Source organism: Nicotiana sylvestris, chromosome 10 (genome assembly GCF_000393655.2).
Source record: "Nicotiana sylvestris chromosome 10, ASM39365v2, whole genome shotgun sequence".
Lineage (NCBI taxonomy): Eukaryota > Viridiplantae > Streptophyta > Magnoliopsida > Solanales > Solanaceae > Nicotiana > Nicotiana sylvestris.
The window spans coordinates 18,745,073-18,769,402 of NC_091066.1; the positions used below are offsets into that span (position 1 = coordinate 18,745,073).

Below are 24,330 nucleotides of genomic sequence, written 5' to 3' on the forward strand. Positions count from 1 at the left end.
GTCATGTCTTCACATTCGTTGCACTTCATCACAATGTAGTCCGCAATCCTCCTAACCCCTTCTCTGATAATACCCTTCTCTTATAACAACCATCTGATCTGCTGAGATCTGGCCCCCAAAACTTGTTCGGCTGTATGATTTTGCTCTTGAAGCTGCTGCAGGTCTTTTTCTAGCTGCGACATTAAGGCGTAGCAGTGTTTTCTTTCTGCTTTGAATCTCTTTGTTTGTTTGGCCATCTCGTTCTCGACGGTAGTTCGTTTTTTCTTCAAGTTGGTGGCTTATCCCTCATATTTCCTTTTTAATTGCCAGACAAACTCTGCCCGTCCCTCTGCGTTCTTCACTAATTGTGACCGGGCTCTCGCAAGATTACCCTTGAATTTTTCCAAATCATCCTCATACTCATCTATTTTTCTCCTAAGACCATTTATGAGTCTTTCATCCTTTCGGCTCCTTTCCTGATTCTCAACAGCTATCTTTATTTTTTGGATCTGGGCTCGAAGGGCCTTGTTTTCTTGGGCCAATTTCTTCTTCTCCCCTTCATCAGCAGTGGCCTGTACACTTTTGTCAAATTTAAGATCTCGGATTTGCCCCTCCAATTTGCTTATTGTGGCTCTGTAGCTTGTCTCTTTTGCCAACCAATCTCATTGTTCATGTGCCCCATCAGTGAATTGTTGGACATGGGGCCTTTTGGCGGGCTGTTCGGGCTCTTGATGGACTTGATACCGTTTACCATACCAAGTTGTGTAACTAGGCTCCAACTTGCCTTTGGATAGATCCTGTATCTGAGTCTTTTGCTCTAGGAACCTACATTGATGCTAAATTCGGCGCACCTTTTCTTCTAGGAAAGCAGCTTTTGGTCCTAGTTCGATGACCTGTCGACTCAAATCCTCATCATGCCGGATAGTCTGGTACCTACCTAGCTGGCGTAGAACCCTATGTGTGGCATAAGGCTAAATGCTCCGGAGACCCATTAGTAGAAGAAAACATACTTCGATCGACATGTAAATGACTTCACTGACCGGGAGCCACCCGAATGTCCACTCAATTTTGCTTGCAGTTAGGGAGATCAAATGTGCGAACCATGCTTCCGTACCTTCCGGAAACTCATGGCCCTCCACCCGGTTTTCATGTTCTTCAATGCATTTAAGATCAATCATACCACAGTTCATGTACCCCGGACGGTGGCAAAGGTGTTCCTCCATCCAGAGTTGTAGAAGTGTATTGCATCCCTCAAAAAACTTTCCTCCTTCTCGGCAAACAGTTAGATCTTGATAAATCTCCGCTAGGATCATCGGTGCAATGGTGCCATTAGCCTTTTTAGTCATGAAGTTGGCTATTCCCACAAGCCCCAACTCTATGTTTCCATCCTTTCTTGGGAAAATTAAGACGCCCAGGAATGCCACTATAAAAGCTAGTCCCCGCCGAACTTCCCATTTACCTTTGTTCCCTGAATGAGTTAGACCGGTATCTGGAGTCCCAAAACCATGGGGATCCTCATAACGTCGGTACAAGAAGTAGAATGTGCAGAATCCCTCAGCAAATTTCCATCTTTAACTTCCCAACTGATGCTTAAAAGATCCAGAAACTTATGAGGATTCCCCGTTCTAGGTGCCACTGAGTATTGATTTATGATATTCCCAATAAAACCAGCGTAGCGCGCTATTTGTTCAAGCGTAAGGGTTAGCTCAAAATCAGAACACATTATGCGCTGGGTCCCAAAAGGGTATCAAAGCCTCAATTATATCCATCCTCGGCTTAATCTTCAGAGACCAACAAGACCGCCCAAAGCTTTTATCACAGTATCTCTACTGACTATTGCTAAATTATTCCACCACATATCGAGTTCTAACGGGATTTCCTCGAGGATTGTGAAAGGTTTATTTTCAATAGTGCTTATCCTGCACATTTATTTAAAGTGATTGGTTAAAAGACCATGATTTATTTTGACTCAAGAGAAAATTATCAATTTTCAAAAATTGCAATTTAAAACAAAAACCTTTGCGAATACAGCCCTTCAGCACCTCAGGAAAGAAGATTTTGGGCCTGTGTTTGCTAATCAACCAAAAATTTGAGAGGACCTTAGGTGACTATTCTTGCAAAAGCAGCATTCTGGCGCCCTTTTGGGGCATTTTGGCTATTTTGGACAAGAATGGCGTTACCTAATTTTATTTATGACAAAATAACAACACTTCATATTTTTGGGTTATTTTTGCAAAAAATGGAGTTGGACCAGGTGAGGATTGCCTATGTATCACACACCCGGTGAGAATCAAACTTGTGTAGTTTGATCAATTTTGATGCAACAGAAAACATAAACATATTGAAATAGCTTTTTCCCCTTTTTTTCTTCAAAACTTTCGACAAAGTTTCGGGATATTTGGACACCTGGTTTTTTCACAGGCGGGTAATTTCCCCTCTCTTACCTCAATTTGGTTTTTCTCAATTTTCTTACCTATTCTAGAAGCCGGACAACATGCAATCCGAGTCAAATAAATGTACAAGTAGCAGGTAAAATGCATCAGGATGGTCTTTTGATTTCGGGTACACCTGTCCTAAACGAACTCAACCCTTGTGTTTAGTCCCCAAAGTCAAATGCATGTGATACAAACAAGCGTTTCTACTAGGGATCCGGCATGAGGCTATGTTATACTATGTTTAAAACCTGGTTTTATTTGTTCTAGACCTGGCTTACCCGAGCGGACAGCTGGAGCCGAGGAAGGGCAGCGTACCGGGAATACAGAAGCTTCACCGGCTTTGCAACTTGTCCGAACCTCGTTCTAAAATTGGGATATGACTCTAACAGAAGAGAAACAACACAAAGTGCACCCTTTCCAGATGATTTAGAAGACTTAGAGAGAGGAGGGTTTCGTAACAATTGCTATACAGTTCAACAATATCAAAGCGGTAAAAAAACGATATTTAGCACAGTAGGTTCAAACATATAAAAAATCAGCTAATAAAGCCAATTATAACAAATATTCTAAGCTCGAATTCTAAACCCTGAACCAGAAGTTCTGGGTTCTTTTCCCCAACAGAGTCGCCAGAGCTGTCACACCTCCTTTTTCTACCCCCGAAAAAGGTATAAGGGAGTTTTTTTTATTTTAAGTGTCAATCGAAACGAGATTATTTATATTAAATCAGAGTTGCCACTTGGGATAATTTATGGTGTTCCAAGTCACCGGTTTAAAATCTCAAATCGAGGAAATTGACTCTTATTTATGGTCTGCGAACACAGAAATCCGGGTAAGGAATTCTATTAACCCGAGAGAAGGTATTAGGCATTCCCGGGTTCCGTGGTTTTAGCACGGTCGCTTAACTATTAATATTGGCCTAATTATCTGATTAATTACACATTTTAAAACCTACGTGCATTTTTAACTTCCTAACCGCTTTTAATATTTTTAGGAAAATTCAAGGTTATTTAAAACACATCATAAGCCACGCTACATGAAATGCACCCGTGATTCATGACATGTTCTACTTAACCTTGTTGGAGATAGAATCGGGTCACATGAAATGTACACCCAGATTTTAGTAATTACAACTCACAACTACCTCATGAGAACCATACCCGTAGCCATGATAATTAATTAATTAACGCGCCTAAAACAACTATGATATTCATTCTTTAGCACCTAAGTTATGACATTTATGAGGGCCATAAGTGATTTAATTAGGATGGCTCACCTCACTTTATTTTAAAGAGCTATATTTAATTAAAGTGAACTATGGATTTACCAGCTTAATCTATTTAAAGCTCAATTCTAAAATTACTAGTTGCAACTTGTAAGGAGGCGCTGAACAATGTACTAAGCATTTAACTGTTTAAAAAGAGATGGGCCAGCGACAGACCCAAATTGTTACATAAAGAAAAATATCTTTTAGGAAAAAATAGAACATGGGCTCGAAATTGAGCCCAGATAAGATTGCAAAGAGCAGGCGGTCCAACAACTTTGACTAGGTCAATAACAGGCCCAACTTCATACAACATTCTTTTGGTTCCAAAAATTAGGCAGAAAGATCAAGAACCCAATTAATTGCATTCAGCAGAAAAAAATACCTTGGCATTATTTGAACCCGGAAGTCGGACCCAGCCCATGAGAAGAAGGTCCAGACCCATTGGAGTGGTTCTTGACCAGGCCACCCATTTAAGCCCACATTTTGTCACGACCCTAAACCCGGACCCGGTCGTGATGGCACTTCTCGTGAAGACAAGGCCAACCGACACTTTCCATTTCGGTATTTAATAGTTAAATAGTAAGAAACAGTCTAGGCATGATAAAATAATCCAAAGTTTAAGCAGATAATAGCATAATTTACGGAATACAACCCAAAATAGCTCGATACCGGGGTGTCACTAGTCATGAGCATCTAAACAATCCAAAATACTCAGAGAAATCTATAGAGTTTAATACAGTAACTAAGAACATGGAGAGTAAGATAGAGAAGAAGCTCCGGGCTGCGAACGCCGATAACTACCTAGAGACTCCTCGGATCCGCCTGAGCTGGAAAGATCAGCACTCGGGAGCGGGACCAAATGTGCCTAAATATACACACGGGGTGCAAGGAGTAAAACGTGTACTCCAACTCAGTGAGTAATAATCATAAATAAGGACTGAAAGCAGGAAATTACGTAAAGCACATTTGCAGATTATAATGAAGCAGTAAAACCAGTGAAAGATATGTGAAAGTCATTTAACTCGAATTAAACTTCACGAAAACCTTTTTCAACAATTTAAGCAGGTAAATGACAGGCAATTAAGGAAAATAAACACATAAAGGTTCGCCCCTCGGGCACAGTATCAATAAATCCGCCCATCGGGCAATATCTCAGAACAATACCAGCCCCTCGGGCAATATCTCATAACAATACCAGCCCCTCGGGCTATATCTCAGAACAATACTAGCTCCTCGGGCTATATCTCAGAACAATACCAGCCCCTCGGGCTATATCTCACATCACAATGGGTACCCGCATTCATTGGGGGTGTGTAGACTCCTGGAGGGGCCCTTTACGGCCCAATCGATATATCAAGCCATCTCGTGGCATCATCACTAGGCTCTCAGCCTCATATCAACAAGCCACCTCGTGGTGTACATATCTCAGGTCCTCTGCCTCATAATCAATATCAAATGTTTCCTCACAACATAGGCCCTCGGCCTTACCCAGTCAAAATCCTCACAAGTCACTTGGGCAATAGTAAAACATGATTCTCAACCCAAAATATCCTTTAAAAGATTATTTAAGTCTTAAAACAGAGTAAACATGGATGAGTACGAAAATAGTGAAATATAACATGACTGAGTTCAAGTATAAAGTCAAAACAGTGAGGAAATATCAATAAAAGCCCCCTAAGGGTTCAAATAGTTGGCACGAAGCCCAAATATGACATTCAGCCCAAATAATGATGATAACAAATAGATTTCAGTCAAATACGCGGCAAAATAGTCATTTGGGACGGACTAAGTCACAATCCCCAACAGTGCACGACCCCACACTTGTCATCTAGCGTGTGTGTCACACCAATATAGTACAACGATGTGCAATCCGGGGTTTCATACCCTCAGAACATTATTTACAATCATTACTCACCTTAATCTAGCCAAATAGCCCGTGACGCCTTTGCCCCTCGAATCCTTTCATAATTGACTGTTCATTACCTGCTTAATTATTGAAAGAGGCTTTTCATGAAACTACATTTGAGTTAAAGGATTTTACCTATCTTTCACTGATTTACTGATTTAAAATGGTTTTACTGCTTTATTATAGAATGCTTTGTGCCTTACGTGATTTCTTACTTTCAGTCTTTATTTACATTTGTTACTCAATGAGTTGGAGTACTCACTTTACTTCCTGCACCCCTGTGTGCAGATTCAGGCGTTGCTAATCCTGCCAGTGCAAGGTGAGAGCTTCCGGCGGACATTCAGAGTTCACGAGGTAGCTGTTTGACGTCCGCAGACCTGTGTTTCTCCCTCTTTATCATTTCTAATTCTGATCAGACAATTGTAATAGTTTATAGACTTGTCGGATTTGTAGTATGATTTATAAATGCTCATGACTAGTGACACCCCGGTTTAGGGTTGTGTTGGGTTGTCCTTCCGCATATTATGATATTACCTGCTACTTAGTATTATTAAATCATGTTTTAGACTGTTTTCTTGCTGTTTAACTATTTAACATCGAATTGGGAATAGTTGGCTGGCCTTGTCTTCACGAGAGGCGTCATCACGACCGGGTCCGGGTTTAGGGTCGTGACAGAAATATTTTAGAATTTGTTACAATAACTCACAAAATTTTCCTAGTGTAAATTAGGGCAAAAAATTTCGTTCGTTTGTTTGTTTTGGTGTCTGAGAAGGTTTAACCTCGAGGCACAGGGTTCGAGACGACCAACAAAAGTAGTCTCAATCCAGAAAACAAGAGAAAGAAAAAAAAGAAGTGAATCCGAATGCAGAACCAGAAAAAGATGTGAACTACTCAAGACATGGCTGAAGTCATGAATACTACATGTCCGGTCTTGATCCGAGAAGTTGAAAAGGGAAAGAACCAGCACCTACAGCTAACAAGCATCAAAATTCAGATCAGAGTCCGCATGAATAACCAACCAAGACTCAAGATCAAGCTTCAGAAGACTCATACATAGGAATCTTCTAATTCATAGCTGATAGGTTTGTTTAGTCCTTTTAGATTTTGATTCTGATGTAATAATGAGACCGCGGACCGGAACCTCGATGACACCTCAATCGGCTCTCCACCTCGGTATACTCCATCACTTCTGTGAGAAGGCATGGGAGAAAAATATGATATATATTGATATATTGTGTGTGATGCAATACAAGAGGTGCTATTTATAGCTACTCTATACAAAGGGGATACTACTCATATTCCAATGTGGGACAATTACATAGCTATCTCTAACACTTCCCCTCAAGCCGGAGCATATAAATCATATGTACCGAACTTGTTACATATATAATCAATGCGAGGACTAGTGAGGGACTTGGTGAAAATATCTGCAAGTTGATCATTCGATCTCACAAACTTCGTAGTAATATCTCCTGAGAGTATCTTTTCTCTGACGAAGTGACAATCAATCTCAATGTGTTTAGTTCTCTCATGAAACACCGGATTTGATGCAATATGAAGTGCAGCTTGATTATCGCACACAAGTTCCATCCGACTGATTTCACCAAATTTCAACTCCTTGAGCAATTGTTTGGTCCAGACTAGTTCACATGTTGCCATAGCCATTGCTCGGTATTCTGCTTCTGCACTAGACCGAGCAACTACATTCTGTTTCTTACTTTTCCAGGACACCAAATTTCCTCCTACTAAAACACAATATCCAGACGTAGAACGTCTATCAAAAGGTGATCCTGCCCAATCAGCATTCGAGTACCCAACGATCTGCTCATGACCTCGATCCTCAAACAGTAATCCTTTACCTGGAGCCGATTTTATATACCGGATAATGCGGCAACTGCATCCCAATGACTATCATAGGGAGAATTCATAAACTGACTTACAATACTCACAGGATAAGAAATGTCGGGCCTAGTCACTGTGAGATAATTAAATTTACCAATCAACCGCCTATAACTTGTAGGATCGCTAAGCGGCTCCCCCTGTCCAGGCAGAAGTTTAGAATTCGGATCCATCGGCGTGTCAACAGGTCTGCAACCTGTCATCCCTGTTTCCTCAAGAATGTCTAACACATATTTCCTTTGAGAAATAACAATACCTGAGCTAGATTGAGCAACCTCAATACCTAGAAAGTACTTCAATCTGCCTAGATCCTTAGTTTGAAAGTGCTGGAAGAGATGCTGCTTCAGATTAGTAATACCATCCTGATCATTGCCCGTAATAACAATATCATCAACATAGACTACCAGATAAATACATAGACTTGAAGCAGAGTGGCAATAAAACACAGAGTGATCAGCTTCACTACGAGTCATGCCAAACTCCTGGATAACCGTGCTGAACTTACCAAACCAGGCTCGAGGAGACTGCTTTAGACCATAAAGTGACCGACGCAAGCGACATACAAGGCCACGAGACTCCCCCTGAGCAATAAAACCAGGTGGTTGCTCCATATAAACCTCATCCTCAAGATCACCATGAAGAAAGGCATTCTTAATGTCCAACTGATAGAGGGGCCAATGACGAACTGCAGCCATGGATAGAAAAAGGCGAACTGATGCCACTTTAGCCACTGGAGAGAAGGTATCACTGTAATCTATCCCAAATATTTGAGTGTATCCTTTGGCAACAAGTCGTGCCTTAAGTTGATCAATCTGGCCATCGGGACCAACTTTGACTGCATAAACCCAACGACAACCAACGGTAGATTTACCTAAAGGAAGAGGAACAAGCTCCCATGTACCACTTGTATGTAAAGTAGACATCTCGTCACTCATAGCCTGTCGCCATCCTGGATGAGACAATGCTTCACCTGTAGACTTAGGGATGGAAACCGAGGACAATGAAGATATAAAAGCATAATAGGGAGATGACAGACGATGATAACTCAAACCAGCATAATGAGGATTAGGGTTTAGTGTGGTCCGTATACCTTTTCGAAGTGCAATTGGTGTACTAGGAGCAGGATCCGCAGTAGGAGCCGTGTCAGGTGCAGGACGAGAACCAGATGGGCCTGATGTAGGACGCGAACGACGATGATAAGTCAAGAGTGGTGTTCTTGTGGCTGGGGAACTAGGAGGGATAACACTGGACTCCTCAAAAGTTGGTATGGGTGAAACCTCTGTGGTTGAAGGTGGAGGAGGATTACTAAACTCCTCAAAAGTCGGTATAGGTAAGACCTCAGATATGTCATGGTGGTCAGCAGAAGTGACATCAGTTGTGAAGAAAGGTTTAGACTCGAAAAATGTGACGTCAGCTGACATAAGGTACCTATGAAGATCAGGTGAATAACAACGATATCCCTTCTGAACACGAGAATAACCAAGGAAGACACACTTGAGAGCACGAGGAGCTAACTTATCTTTCCCCGGGGCTAAGTTATGAACAAAACATGTGCTCCCAAAAACCCGAGGTGGAAGAGGGTATAAGGCTGACTGGGGAAACAATATTGAATGTGGAATCTGACCCTTGATGGGAGATGAAGGCATCCTATTAATCAAATAACAAGCTGTGAGAACTGCATCGCCCCAAAAACGCAGCGGAACACGAGACTCAATTAGAAGTGTGCGAGCAGTCTCAATAAGGTGCCTATTCTTTCTTTCTGCAACCCCATTTTGCTGAGGGGTATAAGGACAAGATGTCTGATGAATAATTCCATGAGAAGACATAAACTGCTGAAACTGAGAAGATACATATTCTAAGGCATTATCACTGCGAAAAATGCGGATAGAGACACCAAATTGGTTTTTGATTTCAGCACAAAAACTCTGGAATATAGAGAATAACTCAGAACGATCTTTCATTAAGAAAAGCCAAGTACATCTTGAGTAATCATCAATAAAGCTAACAAAATAACGAAATCCCAAGGTTGAACTGACTCTACTAGGACCCCATATATCAGAATGAACCAAGGAGAAAACAGACTCTGCATGACTCTCAACACTACGCGTAAAGGAAGCTCGGGTATGTTTCCCAAGCTGACACGACTCACAATCTAATCTAGACAAACTGGATAAACTAGGCACCATCTTTTGAAGTTTGGATAAACTCGGATGTCCTAAACGTCTGTGGATTAGATCTGGAGGATCTGTAACTAGACATGTTGTGGAAGGACTGAGCGAGTTAAGGTAGTAAAGACCTTCTGATTCACGACCTGTACCAATTGTCCGTCCCGTACTGCGGTCCTGCATAATAAAAGAATCATCAATAAAATATATACCACAATTGAGGGCACGAGTCAAACGACTAACAGATGCAAGACTAAAAGGACAACCAGGAACATAAAGAACGGAATCTAGGGTGATAGAAGACAATGGGTTGGCTTGTCCAACTCCTTGTGCCTTAGTTTGACATCCATTGGCTAAAGTAACAGTAGGAAGAGACTGTGAATATACAATATTCGACAAAAGTGATTTATTACCAGAGATATGATCAGAAGCGCCTGAGTCCATGACCCATGGTCCAAGAGTACTAGACTGGGAAACACAAGCAAAAGAATTACCAGCAATAGGAGTGTCAGTCTGGGCAACTGAGGCTACTTGTGGAGATGTTTGCTTACTTGCTCGATACTGAAGGAGCTCATTATATTCTTCTTTAGATACAGAAAAACCCTGGTTACCTGTTGTCTCGCTCTGAGCAACGTAGACATTTTTGGGTGGACGACCATTTAAGGAATAACACATTTCGCGAGTGTGTCCAAGTTTGTGACAATAAGAACACTTGGGTCTAGATCTCCCAAAACGACCGCCTCCTCGTCTATTCTCCATAGCTTGAGATGCCCGAACATCCACTGTCTGGGATGCAAGAACAGAGGAATCAAGTATCTGTGATGAAATCACTGGGTGACTTGGTGCTGCAGCAAGGCGAAGTAATCGAGAGAATAATTCATCAACTGTAGGGACAGTCGGACTCGCCAAAATCTGGTCTCGTACTGAATCAAGATCATGAGGAAGTCCAGCGAGTGTAAGAACTAGAAACATTTTCTGTCGCTGCTCTTGTTGTTTTGACACACTAGCAGAAACTGGCATCAATGTCTCAAATTCCTCCATGACTGCCTGTACCTAACCCAAGTAAGTAGACATATCTAATTCTTGCTTCTTTAAGTTTGTCATCCGTGATATCACATCATAGAAGCGAGATATATCATTAGTGTATAACGTACGAGCCTTTGCCCAAACCAAATAACATGTCTGGAATGGCCGAAACAAAGGCATCAACTTAGAATCAATAGAACGCCACAAGATGCTACATAATTGAGCATCAATTTTTGCCCAAAGCGCTATCGCCTTTTCATCTCCTTCGCTAGACTGTTTAATCAGATGATCTTGCACACCTTGACCTTTACACCACAACTCGACAGATGAAGCCCAAGCTAAGTAGTTTGAACCTCCCATTAAAGGTTCCGAGGTAATCATAACATTAGAGTTTCCAGAACTCATGCTTTTAGACCCAAAAACATCAATTCCCAAAGACATCTTGTAAATTATTACCAAATAAGAGAAATAATCAACTGTAATCCACTGAAAATAGAGTAAGGAACACTGAACCAAAATAGGAAACTACTGTAGCAGTTGGAAAGTTACTGTTGCAGCCGGAAAATATTCAAAGTGGTCGGAATGAAATAAAAACAGTAGGGGTAGGATCGAAATTACCAGAAGACCCAACTGTTCTGAAGGAACTTTTTAAAAAAATGGCCGGAAGTCCATTTTTTTGAAATCACTATTCACGCCGAAAAAATAAAAAAGTGGTCGGAATTTGGTGTAACCTGGATGGGTAGGCTCGGAATTGCAAGGGAAACAATCTGTCCTGAAGAGTCGTCGCCAAAAAATGGCCGGAAGGTGGCCCACGTAACGTTGGAACTTCGCCGGAAAATTTTCTTTGGATAGCTACAGTACCGCCGGAGATTTTCATTGGGATTTGGTTGCCGGACAGTGACTACTCTTGTGGTAGTGTTGTATTTTGTGCACAACACTGACCGAGACAAAGCAGACGCAAAACAACTTTGAAAGTCGCCGGAAAAAAAAGGGTTCCAGTGACTGATTTTACTTCCCGAAATTGCTGGAATTTATGCACAGCGATAAATCTCTCACGATAGCTCTGATACCATGTGAGAAGGCACGGGAGAAAAATATGATATATATTGATATATTGTGTGTGATGCAATACAAGAGGTGCTATTTATAGCTACTCTATACAAAGAGGATACTACTCCTATTCCAATGTGGGACAATTACATAGCTATCTCTAACAACTTCATTCACGTCTGAACTACACGTGACCTGATTCCTTTATGGCCAAGGATATGTAGGCAGCTCAGATACTGGGGCTCGGTCACATTCTTCTTTCTCTTAGTTTTTGGTCTCCTAAATAAGGGTCGGGTCAAAAAACCTGTGTCGTCGTTATTTGTCTGAAAACTCTTCGCCTTTCCAGACAAAGAGGGGCAGCTGTACACATGTAATTTTTACCCTCCCCGAAACTTTATACCTTTTAGTGCCTAGATATTAGTTTTAGGTCTAACAATACTATTTTGACTATTTTGAACTTTTTTAGGCTTTATTTTATCTTAAAAATTAAAAACTACAAAAATATTTCCTCTGTTTTAGTTTATTGATATTTTGTCTAGTTAGTTTTATATTTTTCTTACAAAAGATAAAAAGAAAATTTTTAAAAAAATATTTTTTTACTTGGTTTAGTGTGATTTTAAGTTGCACGTATTTAGTAAATATTGAGTAGTATTTAGATTTTTATCTTATTTCTCTTATTATTTAGATAATTAGTATTTTGGAATTTTATCTTTAGAAGAAAAGAAGAAAAATAAGAAATTAGAAAAAGAAAGAACGGTAGCTGCAAACGTGAAGATAAGAAATGGAAAATATTTTTCTTTGGTTATAACAAATAGTAGTGGCTGATTGGCATTTAAATGTTCTTGGCAATTTTTACTTTTATTTTTTTTAACATTGAATAGTTGTTTATATTTTGTTTGTTTCTTTTTTTTTTGGGCTGATTTTAGGTAACATATTACTAATAGTTAGCATTAGTATGTATAGTATTTTTCATTATTTTTATTATATTTATCATAGCACCATTTAACCTTTTACACCTCATCACAAAAATATTCTCCCAATGTCCGTAATAGTGCACGTTCCTTTGCACATATTCAATCTTTCTTTTTTTTGTCATTGTCTGTACCCACTACAATTTTTGGGGCTGGCATTTGATTCCATGGGGTCCCACACGTTTTGGTCTTTTTCTTTAAGAGATATATATCACAAAGAGAGAGCACGCAGTGAGGGGGAGTAAAAGCAAAAATCGCTAGCGCCGCATAAGTTGTCTTCCTCATCCAGATTCCAAAAAGAAAAAAAAGGTGTGAAATTATCTTCTTCTTTGATTTTCTTTTCCTCCATAGCTCCATTAGCTCCATAACACATTAAACTCATGACTGTCGACCACATCCATAGCCACCGTTTTTATCACCTGCGTCGAACATCGAAATCCCATAGCCACCGTTTTTATCACCTGCGTCGAACATCGAAATCCCATAGTCACCGGAGATGCAACTCTGATGCCGGAGGTCTTTCTGCCTCATTTCCTCTCTCCCTCATCTCCTTATTTTTTCATTTTGGTTCTTTCATGGAGTAAATACTAGATTTGGCCGAGTTTTTTGGTTTTTGGCCGAGAAATAACATTTCCGGCAGCCACATACTATTGTCGTACATTTTGGCCGGAGTCACAACCTTCGCCAGTGACCTTATTGCCTTTCTGGTAGCCCGGTGCTTTGTCTCTGTTTTTGCCATATTTTCCGGTGAGCTCCGAGTTTGTCGAGGTCCCCCGGTTCGAGTTTTCCGTTTAGTTGGTGACTCGGGTAGTGTTTGAGTTATATCGGTACTCACTTCCTCGATGTATTCAGAGAAATTCAATATTTAAACAAATTTCAAAGCTTCTGTTCATTTAATGGTCAGCTTTCTGTTTGCTAGCATTTTGATACTGTCTTTCTGTGTGGATTATGATTTTGCATCACTGTGTTTAGTTCACATTAAGTATTTTCCTATCTTTGGTTAGTTAGTATCTTTGGCTTCTATTATTTGACAAGAAATAAGGGAACTGTTGCCATTGATAATGGAACCAATATATGATGATAGAGTAGAGTTTCACGAGTCTGATATGCTAGCTTACTGCAAAGATAATCACATAGAACTTGAAAGAATTGGTGGATGCATACTGCAGATTCTTAATCCTAATCTAGATGCAATGTCAAAGTTGATTACTAAAAATGCTATTGAAGGATTTTTGCATTCATTAAGCAATTATTGTCAAAAACTGAAACATCACACGATATGGTTTACATGTGTTGTAGCTGCTCAATGACAAATGTTTTTTTGCTTTAAGTTTTCTTTCTTTTTTATAAAAGATTGTTGAATAAGTACATTGTTTTCCTTTGAGTTTACATAGTTATCAAAATTAGTGTATTCATTTGTTAGATTAGCCGTTAACTTTTAAGAGGAAAATGGAAACTACATAGTATAAATGATTCTTATAATTCCAATAGCTAAGCCACAGACATCTCTTCCACGACAATGTCCATAACTCTTAGCCTCACAATAATCTCAAATTAGTTTAGGAAAATGACCTATGAACATCGTAGCTTGCTTTAAGCACGATTAATAATAATAATAACTTATTGTGGTTATGTGTACGACTCTCGTGGCATGGTCACGATATGTAATTCTCATTCGGGTGTGCATTTCATGTGACCCAACCATAACTTCAAACATTAATTAAAATAAACATGTTGTGAATTGCGGGTGCATTTCATGTGACGCGATTCGCAATATGTACAAAAAAAAACAAGTGTACGACATCGTGACTCGTTCAAATAAATTTCATAAATCCTAAAAAAGCGGTTATAAAGTTAAAAATGCACAATAAATTTAAAACAAGTAATGAATCAGATGACTAGGCCAATTATTAATAGTTAAGTAACCGTGCTAGAACCACGGAACCCGGGAATGCCTAACACATTCTCCTGGGTTAACAGAATTCCTTATCTAGTTTTTTGGTTTCGCAGACTTTTAAATAAAGTCAAAATTTCCTCAATTTGAGATTTTAAAATAAACCGGTGACTTGGGACATCATAATAAATATTTCAAGTGGCGACTCTGAAAATAAAATAAATAATCCCATATCGAATAATGTCACTTAAAGTGGAAAAACTCTTTTATATTTCCTCTCGGGTAAAAAGGAGGTGTGACATCTATACATTGCTGTCGAGCATGCCCGTGAGTCTTATACTGTGATTGTTATGGTTCCTATTATATACTATTCATGCCTAAACTGACGATTATCCATGTTGAACAAGACTTGTGGTATTTTCCTAGTAATTGACCTTTGTTGAGTATTGACTCAAGTTGAGATTCATTTTGTGAAGTTAACTGTTGGGACAAGATTGGTTATAGCTGATTCCCTTACCGGGATGTATTAGTTCAATGTTGGTTCCCTTGCCGGGATGTTATTATTTTTCTATTTTTTGGGTGAGGAAAGAGTGATAAAGCACGAAGGGTGATGCCGTGCACATTCATACTTATGCATATCGCGAGGAAGAGTGATAAAGCACGAAGGGTGATGCCGTGCACATTTCTAATATTCATATGGTGAGGAAGAGTGATAAAGCATGAAGGGTGATGCCGTACACATTTTTCATTATTGATTGCATGGTGAGGATTAAGAGTAAAAGCACGAAGGGTGATGCCATGTATTCATTTCCTGTTTGCTGTGATTAATTGCTGTCATCGGTTCAAGTGCCTTAATTGTTTCGTTTCCGTTACTTCTGTGTTTCCTTATTCTGGTATACCCCCTAGCATGCTGCCCCTTCCCGTTAATTTATGTTAGATTCTATAACTTTTATTCTGTTAGATATTGTTTAACTGCATAGGTTATGATGTTGGTCGTGTCATAGCCTTGTCACTACTTCACCGAGGATAGGCTCGACACTTACTAGTATATGAGGTCGGTTGTATTGATACTACACTCTGCACTTTTTGTGCAGATCATGGTACTGGACCCGACAGATCGTAGATAGAGGTTGCTGCCTTTAGTGTAGTGGAGACCCGAGGTAGTCCTGCAGATGTCCGTATGCCTTGGCGCCCCCTTCTATCCTGCTTCCTTCTGTTTTATCTATTTCTGAGAGAGATTTGTATTTTTTTGTTCAGACCACTATTTGTAGTCTTCATAGACAGTCTGTGAGATTGTGACACCAGTTCTGAGTGGAGTTTTATTATAGTTTCGTAATTGTACTAAGTTAAACTGTTAAATTCTGTTCTTCTGCATTTTGATTTCCGCTGATTTTCTTATATCATCTAGTAAATTGTTAAAGATAAAAGAAAAAGGTAAGGATAACCAGTAATATTGGCTTGCCTAGTGGCTTCAATGTTTGGCTCCATCATAGTCTCGACGGTGCGAAAATTTGGGTCGTGACAAGTTGGTATCAGAGCTCTAGGTTGCTTAGGTCTCACAATTCACGGACAAGCTTAGTAGAGTCTGAGGGATTGGTACAAAGACATTTGTGTTTATCCCCCAGAGGCTACGGAGTTAGGAACAATTTCACTTCTATTCATCTCTATCGTGCGGTTGATTTCTCAATGCTAATTGAACTTCTACTCTATTCTTTCACATATGACGAGAACTCGTATCGCTTTATCAGCTGATCAGCAGCCCGAGCCCTCAGTGGCATCTCCTACGAGGGGCAGAGGGCGAGGCCGAGTTCGTGCTAGAGGCCTAGGTAGGGGCAGAGCTCAGCCCAGAGCAGCAGCACCAGCGGCGAAGCCTCAAGTAGATTTTGATGTTGAGGTTCCGACCCAGACAGTTCCAGCGGGCCCATCTCAGGTCCTAGAGGGGTTCATTGCTACCCCAGTACTCCAGGATGCTCTGGTCTATCTAGTGGGCCTTATGGAGAGTGTCATTCAAGCATGCATACTTTTTGTGGCACCAGCCGTCTCTTAGGCTGGGGGAGGAGCATAGACTCCTGCTACTTGGACTCCAGAGCAAATGGCTCTCCAGTTTCAGACTCCAACAGCTCAGCCAGTTGGGGTAGCTCCACCGGGTGTTGTAGCTCAGATCAGTGATGGATCAGTTACGTCTTCAGATGCTTTGTGGAGATTGGATAAGTTCACCAAGATCTTCACTACTACATATGGCGGTACATCTTCAGAGGATCCCCAGGATTATTTATATAGCTGTTATGAGGTTCTTCGGAACATGGGGATAGTGGAGACCAATGGGGTCGACTTTGTTGCTTTTTGTCCATCACGTTTCATTAAGAAATGGTGGAGAGATTATTGTTTGGCTAGACCAGCTGGGTCACCAACTCTCACTTGGGACCAGTTCTCCCAGTTATTTCTCGAGAAGTTCCTTCCCGCCACTCAGAGAGAGGAGTACCACAGGCAGTTCGAGCGGCTTCAGCAGGGTTCTATGACTGTCACCCAGTATGAGACGAGGTTTATTGATTTGTCTTATCATGCTCTTTTGATACTCCCTACTGAGAGAGAAAGAGAGAAAGGGTGAGGAAGTTTATTGAGGGACTCGCTCAGCCTATTAGACTGTAGATGGCTAAGGAGACCTGGAGCGAGATTTCTTTCCAAGATGTGGCCAATGTGGCTAGGCGGGTTGAGATGGTTCTAGCTCAGGGGAGCGGTTGGGGGTCTGACAAGAGGCCTCGTCATTCTAGCACTTTCAGTGGTGCCTCGTCTGGAGGTAGGGATTCTTTTGGTAGAGTCCATCCTCCCAGGCCGTTTCATTCAGCACTTCAGGCTTCTAACAGTGCTCCAGGTGGCTGTGGTTCTCATATGCAGTATTCTGATCAGTTGCCCTATAGTGCACCACTAGCTCCTAAAAGTGCACCTCCGCTCCAGAGTTTTCAGGGTGGTTATTCAAGCTATCAGGGTTAGTTCCAGGGTCAACAGTCTCAGCACCCGAAGTCTTGTTATACTTGTGGCGATACGAGCCACATTGCTAGGTTTTGCCCTCGAGTCTCGAGTAGTTCTCAGCACTAGGGTTCTCGTGCTATGGTTCCAGCACCGGGTGTTCCACCGCCCGCTCAGCCAGCTAGAGGTAGGGGTTGATGTGTTAGAGGTGGCAGTCAGTCAGCTAGAGGTGGAGGCCAACCAGTAGGAGGCCATCCTAGGGATGTAGTTCAGAGTGGTGGAGCTCAGCCCCGATGTTATGCTATTCCAGCCAGACTTGAGTCTGAGGCCTCCGATGTAGTTATCACAGGTACGGTTTCAGTTTGTAGTAGAGATGCTTCAGTTCTATTTGATCCAGGGTCGACATATTCCTATGTGTGATCTTATTTTGCCCCTTATCTGGTTGTGCCTCGTGATTCTTTGAGTGGTCCTGTATATGTGTATACCGGTGGGTGATTCTATTGTGGTAGATCATGTCTATCATTCGTGTGTGGTTGTTATTGGGGGTCTTGAGACTAACATAGATCTCCTACTTCTCGATATGGTGGATTTCGATGTCATTTTGTGGATGGATTGATTATCCCCTTATCATGCTATATTGGACTGTCATGCTAAGACCGTGACCTTAGCATTGCCGGGGTTGCCTCATTTGGAGTGGAGAGGGACTCCTGGTCATTCTACCAGCAGGGTTATCTCATATATGAAGGCTCGGCGTATGATTGATAAGGATATTTGGCCTGTTTGGCATATGTTCGTGATTCTAGTGCTGAGGTTCCTTTTATGGATTCTGTGCCCGTTGTTCGTGAGTTTCCAGAGGTATTTTCTTCAGACCTGTCGGGGATGCCACCCGACAGGGATATTGACTTTTGCATTGATTTGGCTCTGGGCACACAACCCATTTCTATTCTGCCGTATTGTATGGTCCCGCCAGAGTTGAAAGAATTGAAAGAGCAGTTGCAAGACCTGCTTGATAAAGGCTTTATTAGACCTAGTGTCTCACCTTGGGGTGCGCCGGTTTTGTTTGTTAAGAAGAAGGATGGGTCGATGAGAATGTGCATAGATTATCAGCATTTGAACAAAGTCACCATCAAGAAAAAGTATCCATTGTCGAGAATTGATGATTTGTTTGATCAACTTCAGGGTGCCAAGGTATTTTCGAAGATTGATTTGAGGTCTGGCTGCCATCAGTTGATGATTAGGGCATCCGATGTCCCTAAGATAGCTTTCCGCAGTACGGGTATTATGAGTTCTTAGTGATGTCATTCGGGTTGATAGATGCCCTAGCAACTTTCATGGATTTGATGAACTAAGTGTTCAAGCCTTATTTGGATTCCTTCGTGATTGTCTTAATTGATGATATTTTGATCTATTCTCGCAGCTGGGAGGAGCACGAACAACATCTTCGAGTCATTCTTCAGGCTCTAAGGGATAGTCAGTTGTATGCTAAGTTCTCAAAATGTGAGTTTTAGTTGAGTTCAGTAGCATTCATAGGTCACGTTGTATCAATAAAGGGTATTCAGGTGGATCCTAAGAAGATTGCGGCAGTCAAGGACTGGCCTAGACCCACATCAGCTACAAAGATCTGGAGTTTCTTGGGTTTGGCGGGCTATTACCGTCGGTTTGTAGAGGGGTTTTCATATATTGCAGCCCCGATGACTAGGTTGACCCAGAAGGGTGCCCAGTTCAGGTGGTCGGATGAGTGTGAGGTGAACTTTCAGAAGCTCAAGATAGCTTTGACTACGGTGCCAGTGTTATTATTGCCCATAGGTTCAGGGCCATATACAGTATATTGTGATGCATCTTGTATTGGAATTGGTGCTGTGTTGATGCAAAATGGTAAGGTTATTGCATATGTTTTGCAGCAGTTGAAGACTTATGAGAAAAATTATCCAGTTCATGATTTGGAGCTAGAAGCCATTGTTCACACGTTGAAGATTTGGAGGCATTATTTATATGGCGTGTCATGTGAGGTGTTCACAGATCACAAGAGTTTGCACTATTTGTTCAAGCAAAGAGAGCTCAATTTGAGGCAGAGGAAGTGGTTAGAGCTATTGAAAGACTATGATATCACCATCTTATATCATCCGGGGAAGGTCAATGTAGTGGCCGATGCTTTGAGTAGGAAGTCAACCAGTATGGGCAACTTTGCGTATATTCCAGTCGGTGAGAGACCACTTGCTTTGGATGTTCAGGCTTTAGCCAATCAGTTCGTAAGGTTGGATGTTTCTGAGCCCAACCGTGTTCTAGCTTGCACAGTTGCTCGTTCTTCATTATTTGAGCGTATCCGAGATTGGCAGTATGATGAACCTCATTTGCTTGTCCTTAGAGACATAGTGCGGCATGGAGGAGCCAAGCAGGTTACGGTCGGAGATGATGAGGTTTTGAAGATACAAGGTCGTGTTTGTGTGCCTAATGTGGATGGAGTTCGTGAGTTGATTCTAGAGGAGGCCCATAGTTCCTGGTATTCTATTCATCAGGGCGCCGCTAAGATGTATCAGGACTTGCGGCAACATTATTAGTGGAAAAGGATGAAGAAGGATATTGTTGCGTATGTAGCTTGGTGTTTGAATTGTCAGCAGGTAAAGTACAAACATCAGAGACCTGGTGGTTTGTTTAAGAAGAATGAGATTCCTAAGTGGAAGTGGGAGAAAATCATTATAGACTTCTTTGTTGGACTCCCACGGACTTAGAGGAAGTTCGATGCAATATGGGTTATTGTGGATAGGCTGACCAAGTCAGCGCATTTCATTCCCGTAGTAGTTTCTTACACTTCTGAGCGATTGGCAGAGATTTATATTCGTGAGATCGTTCGTCTTCATGGTGTGCCCGTGTCTATCATTTCTGATCGAGGTACATATTTTACCTTGCATTTCTGGAGGGCAGTCAACGTGAGTTGGGTATGCGATTTGAGTTGAGCACAGCATTTCATCCTCAGACGGACGGACAGTCCGAGCGTAATATTCAGATTTTGGAGGATATGCTCCGAGCATGTGTTATTGACTTTGGACGTTCTTGGGATCAGTTCTTGCCATTAGCAGAGTTTGCCTACAACAACAGTTACCAATCGAGCATCCAGATGGCTCCCTATGAGGCATTATATGGTAGGCAGTGATGGTCGCCGGTTAGGTGGTTTGAGCCGGGAGAGGCTCGGCTGTTGGGTACAGACTTAGTTCAGGATGCCTTGGAGAAAGTTAAGATCATTCAGGATAGGCTTCGTGTAGCTTAGTCTAGGCAGAAGAGTTATGCCGACTGTAAGGTTCGTGATCCGGCATTCATGGTCGGAGAGCGAGTGCTGCTTCGGGTGTCGCCCATGAAGGGCGTGATGAGATTTGGAAAGAAGGGCAAGCTAAGCCCTAGGTTCATCGATCCTTATGAGATTCTTGATCGAGTGGGAGAGGTGGCTTACAGACTTGCGTTGCCGCTAAGTTTATCAGTGGTGCATCCAGTATTTCATGTGTCCATGCTTCAGAAGTATCACAACGATCCATCCCACGTGTTAGACTTCAGCACTGTCCAGTTGGAAAAGGACTTGACTTATGAGGAGGAGCCGATAACTATTCTAGACCGGCAGGTTCGTCCATTGAGATCGAAGAATTTCCCTTTGCAGTGGAGTGGTCAGCCTTTTGAGGCAGCTACCTAGGAGTCCAAGTCCGATATGCGGAGCAGATATCCCCATCTTTTCACCGACTCAAGTACTTTTCTATGTCCGTTCGAGGATGAATGATTGTTTTAGAGGTGGAGAATGTGATGACCCAAAAGGTTATCTCTTGTTTTAGAATACAATCCGGGGTTCCGAAGCCTTTAATACCTCATTCTCTTTCTCCATGATTTGCGTGTGCAGTCCGGGCGCGCTTCCGGAAAGCCCTTATGTGAAAATTTGAGAAAAATGCTAATTTTGCCTTTAAAATTGAATTTAAGTTGACTTCGGTCAACCTTTTAGATAAACGGATTCATTGTTTAAGATGTTCTTTGGGCAATTTGATCGGACGAGCAAGTCCGTATGATGTTTTTAGGTTTGTGTGCATGTTTGATTTGGAGTGCCGAGAGCTCGGGTAAGTTTCGGATAGGCTACGGGTTATTTACACTTAGAAAATCTGGCATAAGTTGCTGTATTTGGTGTCTGTTGCACTGTGCTTCGCAATTGTGTAGTCACTCTCGCGATTGCGAAGGGGAAACTGGGCTACGGAGGATCTTACACTACGCGAACGTGAGACCAAGGTCGCGAACGCGGAGCGTGGGGGGGATTGCTCTATGCGAATGCGACCGGTCAACCGTGAACGGTAGCTTTAGGAAGGCTGGTCAGGGAACCTAGGGAAAACCTATGCGAACGCGAACCCCTTACCGCTAACGCGAAGGCAGGGCTGGGCTAAACCTTCGCGAATGTGCAGCCTTTCCCGAGATCGCGTAAGTCCTTAGAAAGCTGGTCTTCGCGAACGCGACAGTGGTCACGCGAACGCGATGAACACAGTCGCTCAACACTTAAAATAGAATCAGAACGGGAATAAGGCCATAATTTCATATTTTCAAAAACTAGAAGGCATAGAGGCGATTTTCAAGAGACAAGTTCTTCCCCAAAGTATTGATATATGATTCTAAACCACTTTCTTTCAATTACCCATTGCATTTCATCAATTTTCATCCAAAACTCTAGGGTTTTCATGGTAGAAATTGGGGATTTGGGTAGAATTAAGGTTTTTTTGTATAATTGGAATTTAGACCTCGATTTGGGGTCGGATTTCGAAACTAATTGCATATTCGGGCTCGTGGGTAAATGGGTATTCGGGTTTTGGTCCAAACCTCGAGTTTTGACCAAGCGGGCCCGGGGTCGATTTTTAACTTTTTGGGAAAAATGATAGAAAACCTATAATTAAGCATTGGAGTTGAATTCTTTAGCGCTTATTGATATTGTTAAGTTAATTATGGCTAGATACAAGTGAATTGGAGGCGAAATCTAGAGGGAAAGCGGTATTTGAGGCTTGAGTTTGGCCATGAAATCCGAGGTAAGTGTTTGGTCTAACCTTAGCTTGAGGGAATAGGTGTTGTGTCTTATTTGCTACGTGTTAGTGTTGTGTACGACGTATAGGTGTGGTGACGAGTATCTATATGTTGGTATCAACATTCCCGTGAGTCTTATATTGTGATCGTTGTGGTTCCTATTATATACTATTCATGCCTAAACTGACGATTATCCATGTTGAACAAGACTTGTGGTATTTTCCTTGTAATTGACCTTTGTTGAGTAGTGACTCAAGTTGAGATTCATTTTGTGAAGTTAACTGTTGGGACGAGATTGGTTATAGCTGATTCCCTTGTCGGGATGTATTTAATTCAATTGTTGATTCCCTTGCCGGGATGTTATTATTTTTCTACTGTTTGGGTGAGGAAAGAGTGATAAAGCACGAAGGGTGATGTCGTGCACATTCGTACTTATGCATATGGTAAGGAAGAGTGATAAAGCACGAAGGGTGATGCTGTGCACATTTACATTTATATTGATGCATATGGTTAGGAAGAGAGATAAAGCACGGATGGTGATACCGTGCACATTTCTAATATTCATATGGTGAGGAAGAGTGATAAAGTATGAATGGTGATGATGTGCACATTTTTCATTATTGATTGCATGGTGAGGATTGAGAGTAAAGCACGAAGGGTGATGTCGTGCATTCATTTCTTGTTTGTAGAGCCGTCAAAATGGGTTTGACCCGTGAGGTGTCACGACCCTAACCCCGAACTCGGTCGTGATGGCACCTCTCGTGAAGACAAGGACAGCCAATTAAACCCAATTCACTTTTTAAACAGTTAAACAACATAAAAACAGTCTAAAACATGATTTAATGATACTAAGTAGCGAATAATAGCAAATAAGTGCTGAAGTACAACCCGACACAGCCCTAACCGGGGTGTCACAAGTCACGAGCATCTAACAACACTAAGTCCTCAAATGTAACTACAGAGTTTAAATACTGAACTAAGGACATAAAGGAACGAGATAGGGAGGAGCTACATGCTGCGAAAGCAACAACTACCTAAAGACTCCTCGAAGATCCGCCTGAAGCTGGAATGAATCAGCACTCGGGAGCGGGACCAGCTACACCTGAATCTGCACACATGGTGCAAGGAGTAAAGTGAGTACTCCAACTCAGTGAGTAACAAATGTAAATAACGATTGGAAGTAAGAAAACACGTAAGGCACAATGCATTCTATAATGAAGCAGTAAAATAATTTAAAAATAGTAAACCAATGAAAAGTCAAGTAAAATCCTCGTTCAACAAGTAAACCAAGTAATTGACAGATAGTTAAGGTAAAGTAAACAAATAGAAGTTCGCCCCTCGGTCACAATATCAACGGATCCGCTCCTCGGGCAACTTCTCAGAACAATATCAGCCCATCGGGCTCAATCTAACATCATAATGGGTACTCGCACTCATTGGGGGTGTGCAGACTCCTCGAGGGGCCCCTTATGGCCCAAACGCAATATCAAGCCATCTCGTGGCATCAAAACTAGGCCCTCGATCTTATATCAATCAAGCCACCTCGTGGCGTACATATCTCAGGCCATCGACCTCAAATCAGTATCAGTGTTTCCTCATAACATAGGCCCTCGGCCTTACTTAGTCAAAAATCCTCACAAGCCACTCGGGCAGTAGTAAAACATGTTTCTCAGCCCAAAAATATCGTTTAAAAGATCATGTAAGTGTTAAAAAACAGAGTAGACATGGCTGAGTACGAAA

General features: G+C 41.6%; 1 long non-coding RNA gene across 1 annotated transcript; it reads left to right on the forward strand.

The window, feature by feature from the left end:
• The first annotated feature begins 12,936 nt into the window (after nucleotides 1-12,936).
• Nucleotides 12,937-15,925, forward strand: LOC138880340 (uncharacterized). Its single transcript, XR_011402938.1, has 2 exons — nucleotides 12,937-13,594; nucleotides 15,684-15,925. It is a non-coding gene; the product is annotated as an uncharacterized lncRNA (long non-coding RNA).
• The last annotated feature ends 8,405 nt before the right edge of the window (nucleotides 15,926-24,330 follow it).